This window comes from Thalassophryne amazonica, chromosome 2, assembly GCF_902500255.1.
Source record: "Thalassophryne amazonica chromosome 2, fThaAma1.1, whole genome shotgun sequence".
Lineage (NCBI taxonomy): Eukaryota > Metazoa > Chordata > Actinopteri > Batrachoidiformes > Batrachoididae > Thalassophryne > Thalassophryne amazonica.
In genome coordinates, this window is record NC_047104.1 from 92,861,258 (window position 1) to 92,867,332 (window position 6,075).

A 6,075-nucleotide genomic window follows, 5' to 3' on the forward strand; every position below is an offset into this window, starting at 1 on the left:
TGTGTTTTTGACTCGGAAAAAGACACCTGCACCGAGGTTTGACTCTGGAAAAAGGCGCGACAGCGGAGCAGCGCCAGGACAAAGAGGCGCGATCAGAGGAACTGTGAAATACTGGTCAGTCACTATTAATAGTTTCTTACGTATCCAACCTCGTAGGTTGATCGTTAAAATTAAATTTGTTAGTTCTAAAAGACATCACATTTATTTATAGGAAAATGTTCTATTTTTATTTCTCAAACAAATGTTTGGGCCTGAAAACAGGTTGGTCTTAGTTTTCTACTAAGGTTTGAACTTTTGTACACACAAGAGAAAAGGGAGAAAATGTTAATGCCTGTTTGAGAAAAGTGTATAAAGTGTGTAGAGAGGGGTTTTACAGCCTTAAAACGTGCAAGTTTCATGCGAGTTTTATAAGTCCTCGGATTTATCCTCGGATTTCACAATTTTCATTTCACAGCCCTGTTAACGTGGCTACAATTCAGGGTATTTGTAAAAGTTAAAATCCAGATTCTCTTTACTAAAAATCTATTTAATCGCATAGCTGTATACGCTGCTGGTTTATGCAAATTAGCCATGTGGAGTTAGCTAGTTTCGATTTGTGCAAAACAAAGTGCATAAGAACACCAACTATGACTAAACTCTGACCTCTGGAAAGGACACTGTGATATTTAGTCCTAGTTCAGGTATGGTTTAGTCCTGATTCAGGTCTGGTTTGGTCCTCAGTCCTAGTTCAGTCCTGGTTTAGTCCTGGTTCAGTTTTGGTTAGTTGACTAATAAGAAGAGCCTTTGAGTGGAACCTAATATGTAAAAGTTAACCCAGCAATTGGTACATGAGTCACACATGATTTGCAAGTGGGTTGGTTTGTTAAAAACATCTTGTATTATGATACAGTAAATTGCTCTCTTTGTGTCTATAGCAGTACACCTCAAGGACATGCCTGATTTTTGTGCAGCACACGGCTGCTCTAATGAGCGCTGCATCAAAACGAGATCCCAGGGGATCATCTTTCACCTGTAAGATATACGTATGACAGTACATGACATAATAGGATTGCTAGATTTTTGTTGACACGAGGCTATTTAAAATATGTTGCTATAATTTATTTACTCATTCTGTATTTTTTGGATGTTTTTATTATTCTTGTAGTGTGATGTTCTATTCCCAGAGTAAAAGCACACACACGCACATCTACGCACACACACACATATACACACACCATGATAATTTAGGTGTGTAATTTTGTCCTTATTCTTAATGTTAATGGAAAGAAAGGTGGAAAATTTTATATTTATTTATTTATTTATTTGACTGTGTTTACGATTTCCCAAAAACAGAGAAGGAGGCAGTGGAAAGTTGCGGTAAGAAGGGCCAGTTTTGTTGCCAATGACAGGACACTACTGTGCAGTGAGCACTTCAGGAGTGAGGACTTCGATAGAACGGGGCAGACTGTCCGGCTTCGAGATAATGTTGTGCCAACTATTTTCAAATTTCCATCTCATCTTGACCAACAATGATGTGTGTGTGCGTGTGTATATGTGTGTGTATATATGTATGTATATAACTCATACCAATATTTCAACATTTTCTAATGTATTTACTTGTATTTACTTTAGCTGGTAACAACAAGAAACACAAACACTTCTAGCAGAGTGGAAGACAACCTGCCAATCGACTTGTCTCAGGATGAACCTCAGCCTGATGTTGTGAGTATAATTTCAATTAAAAAGTAACTTATATATGTTTTATATTACCATTATTTATATACTTTGTGGCAACAGGCAGCCATTGGAGAGAGGCACAAGTGCCGTAAGCGACAGGCCACTGACCACACATACTCGCTGCCTGCTTGTCCCAAGGCTATACGTGCAAAACTCCAAGAAGCCTCAGCAAGAGTGAGGAAACTGCAGAGGGAGAAGTCAAATGCCTTGGCAAGAGAAAGGAGGGCTAAGAAAAACATGCTGTCTCTTCTGGAGGAACTTAAGGAGAAAAATCTAATCAATGAAGAGCTAAAAGACAAGCTTAATTGCTACTCGGGTGAAATAAAAAATATTTCATGGAATATTTTTTGTCTTTTATCTTCTTCGGTAGCGTTCCACATTAAAAGGATCTAACAGCTGCGTTTGATACTGTGGACCACTCAATCCTCCTCACACGTCTGTCCCAGCAGGTTGGCCTCCGGGGGACTGTCTTGGAGTGGTTTCAGTCTTATTTGACCAACAGGACTTTCAGGGTGATGGTTAATGACTTCTCCTCCTCCACAGTTTCTCTGACCACTGGTGTGCCCCAGGGCAGTATCCTCGGACCGCTGTTGTTCTCTTTGTACATGCTTCCACTGAGTTCAGTCATCACCAAACACAATCTTCAGTTTCATTTTTATGCCGATGACCTCCAGATTTATATGCCAGTTGTGCCTAATAATACAAGTGCTTTTGACTCCATACATAGCTTTTTTAAGGATATTAAGGACTGGCTGGCTCAGAATTTTCTGCACCTTAATGAAGTCAAAACAGAGTGTATTCTGTTTGGAGCTAAAACTAACTCTGATCCAGATCTTGGCTCCCTGGTTCCTTATCATAGGGCTGTGGTAAGGAACCTTGGTGTGCTGTTTGACGACTGTTTAAAATTTGAGAAACAAACTGACAGTGTGGTAAGAGCCAGTTTTTTCCAGCTGAAAAGGCACCTTGAAAAGGTTATGCATGCTTTTATCAGCTCCCGGATTGACTATTGCAATGCACTTTATGTTGGTATCACTCAAGGCTCTCTAAACCGACTCCAAGTGGTCCAGAATGCTGCTGCTCGCCTGTTGACCAACACCAGGAAGCACAGCCACATCACTCCTGTACTTTACTCCCTGCACTGGCTTCCAGTCTGTTTTAGAGTTGATTTTAAACTGTTAATATTTGCTTTTAAAGCTGTAAATGGCATTGCACCTTCTTATTTATGTGACCTGTTAAAAACACACAACCCTGTCAGAGCACTTCGGCCTGCTGACCAAAACTTTCTGGAGGTTTCCAGGTCCAAACAATGGGGTGACCGTTCTTTTGTAGTAGCAGGTCCTAAGTTGTGGAATGCATTACCTCCTGAACTGAGGTCCATTAATAGCTTGGCTCTGTTTAAAGCTAAGTTAAAAACATACTTGTTCAGGGCAGCTTTTTGCACATAATTGCTTTGACACTTTTTTGTCTATTTTTATTCTATTTTGGATGCTCTTATTGTGTTTTTCGTACTGTTCTTTTTATTTTATCTCTAGCTGGTGCTATTGGAAAGCACTTTGGTTCAGTGAAAACTGTTGTAAAGTGCTATAGAAATAAAACTTGATTGATTGATAAAATTAAACCTACAAAATCACTTTTGCTAACTGAATTTCAGATCTTCCAGTTCACCTCTTTTCAAGGCAGGGTGTGGAGTACACTAAGGCCCAGAGAGATTTTGCCCTTACGCTCCACCTCCATGGCCCAAAAGCCTATCATTATCTGAGAGAGACTCTGCATATTCACCTTCCACATCCCAGTTCATTGCAAAGGTATGCTTCATGATTTCTAATTTTAAAATAAATTACATGCATAGATTAACCTGAATATGTAGTACTAGATATTTTCTAATCATTATCTAGGTTAGTGGTTAAATGGGTACTTTTAATTTTACAAAGGTGGTCCTACTGAGAGGCAGACTGCTATAGGCTAGTGACTAAACAATAGCTCTAATTAGCAACTATTGTGCTGTAGTTAGCACACCTAATGGCAGGACAGCTGTTCCTCTAATGATGGGATGGATGCCTTTCTGATGGCTCCCTTGATAATGTGAATGACTCATTACCATGAACAAAAGACTGAAACTCCTTTGACCTGAGTACCCCATTGTAAACAGGGGATAAAGTGTGTCTCAGACCCCCTCCCCGGTTAAGGCTGGGTTTCAAACGTTTCACAAAGAATGCCTCCTTGACCCCTCTCTCAAACCATTTCTTCTCTCTGGCTAATATTTTAACTTCCTTGTCCTCAAACGTGTGGTTAGTGTCTTTGAGGTGGAGGTGAATTGCAGACTGAGGTCCACTGGCGCCCTCTCTGCGGTGCTGGTATAGCCTTTTGTGTAAAGGTTGCTTCGTTTCACCTATGTAGTGTTCGTTACAGTTTTCCTGACATCTGATAGAATACACTACATTGCTCTGTAACTAGGGATCATGTCCTTAGGGTGAACTAATTTCTGTCTCAAGGTGTTAACGGGTTTAAAGTAAACTGGGATTTTGTGCTGTCTGAAGATCCTCTGTAGTTTTTCCCCTACTCCTGCTAAATAAGGGAGAGACACTCCTCTTCTTCTTGTCTCCGTCTCCTGTCTATCTGGTCTCTTTGTGCTCTGGGACTTCTGCACTTTGTCCAGGGACCATCGTGGGTACCCACATACTGTGAGGGCTTTCCGGACACGTTGTTCTTTAGCCCTTCCCTCTGCAGGGCTTCTTATCATGAAGATGGATAACTGGTGATACCAAATGGAAAACCTTTGACAGAAAACAGCTGAATAACACAGAAGGGAGGGAAGACTTAAAAACTGACAGGACATGTGGTGGATGACAGGATGAGTGAAATCGACTGGTGTCGCAGACCAAACGGTCCGCCCCTAAGAATCAGTCTGCCTTTTTGCATCTGCGAATGCGTCATTTTGGACAACAGCAGTAAGTCTGAGATGGAGTCTCTTCACCCAAAGTAATCAAATGGATTAACCACAACCTCATCCTACTCCTTCCCCTCACCCTAACCATAACCACCTCTGACCCCCAAACTTCACTTTTAATTTCGTGCAGCCATCACGGAATGAATTAGAATGAATTTGTGCTGCCGTGATGAAAATGAGGTGCTTTTCGTCACGATATCATGAACCAATAGATTAATGTATATTTCGTGCTGCTGAATCATGACTTGCCATGAGACTGGGTTGAGACTGCACAAGTATCAATTACACAACATGAGCAGTCCTGGAAATCAGATTTCACACGTGTGTTTATCCAGTGCACTTACAGCTTGCAGCCACGTTGCACTGATGTGTTTCTGTATTTTCAGTGTAAAAGGACCTACTGATTTTGAGAAAAGCTTAAATGAATATTAGCAGTGGTGTGTTATCACTCTGTGTGATTAACATAGAGACTTTATGGAGCCTGTTTACAACCAACCCAAACATCAGGCATGATCATAAATTAGTCAGGTGACTTAAAGATACCGAACATGTTTAACAGGTGAGGCACGGACATTTGTGTTTTCACAAGAAGTCAGGTGATTTACACTGAAGTTAACTACTTTTGACTATCGTAACCTCAGACAGCATGTGAGAGCTGCATCACCGTCTTCACTGTGATCATTTCATTACATGGGATCACTGTACTGGCTCATAAAAGCTTGTTTTAACACCTCACATTTGTGTGATATTAGACATCAGTTCATGAGGCCATTTGTGTGCTGACCTTTAAACTGTCATGTGAAATTTGGACTTTTACTTTCAGGTTGGTTCATGTGCCAGCTCAAGAGGCTGGTTTCTTTTTTTTTTCACTCAAGGGCAAAATACAGCCATCGGGTATTGTGAATACTTTGCATCGTCCATCCGTCTGTCTGTGCTCAGTCCTATTACTGCCAGGGTCTTCAAATTCACAGGGAACATTGTTGGGACACAGACCTTGGACAAGTTCAAAGACGGCTAACCTTAACCTATTGTGAGAAGTCAAAAGGTCACATTTTTTCTACAGACTCTTTCATTGACTACATGCTCATACGGCCATTGGTATTTCAGCATTGCATTATATTTTGAGGTTAGGTGAGGGTACAATTATTTATCAATCAATCAATCAATTTTTTTATATAGCGCCAAATCAATCAATCAATCAATCAATCAATCAATTTTTTTATATAGCGCCAAATCACAACAAACAGTTGCCCCAAGGCGCTTTATATTGTAAGGCAAGGCCATACAATAATTATGTAAAACCCCAACGGTCAAAACGACCCCCTGTGAGCAAGCACTTGGCTACAGTGGGAAGGAAAAACTCCCTTTTAACAGGAAGAAACCTCCAGCAGAACCAGGCTCAGGGAGGGGCA

At 40.8% G+C, this 6,075-nt stretch overlaps 1 long non-coding RNA gene across 1 annotated transcript; it reads left to right on the forward strand.

Annotated features, from left to right (window-relative positions):
• Window positions 1-1,819: 1,819 nt before the first annotated feature.
• LOC117502593 lies at window positions 1,820-3,484 on the forward strand. The gene is made up of 2 exons (XR_004558364.1): window positions 1,820-2,032; window positions 3,368-3,484. It is a non-coding gene; the product is annotated as an uncharacterized LOC117502593 (long non-coding RNA).
• The last annotated feature ends 2,591 nt before the right edge of the window (window positions 3,485-6,075 follow it).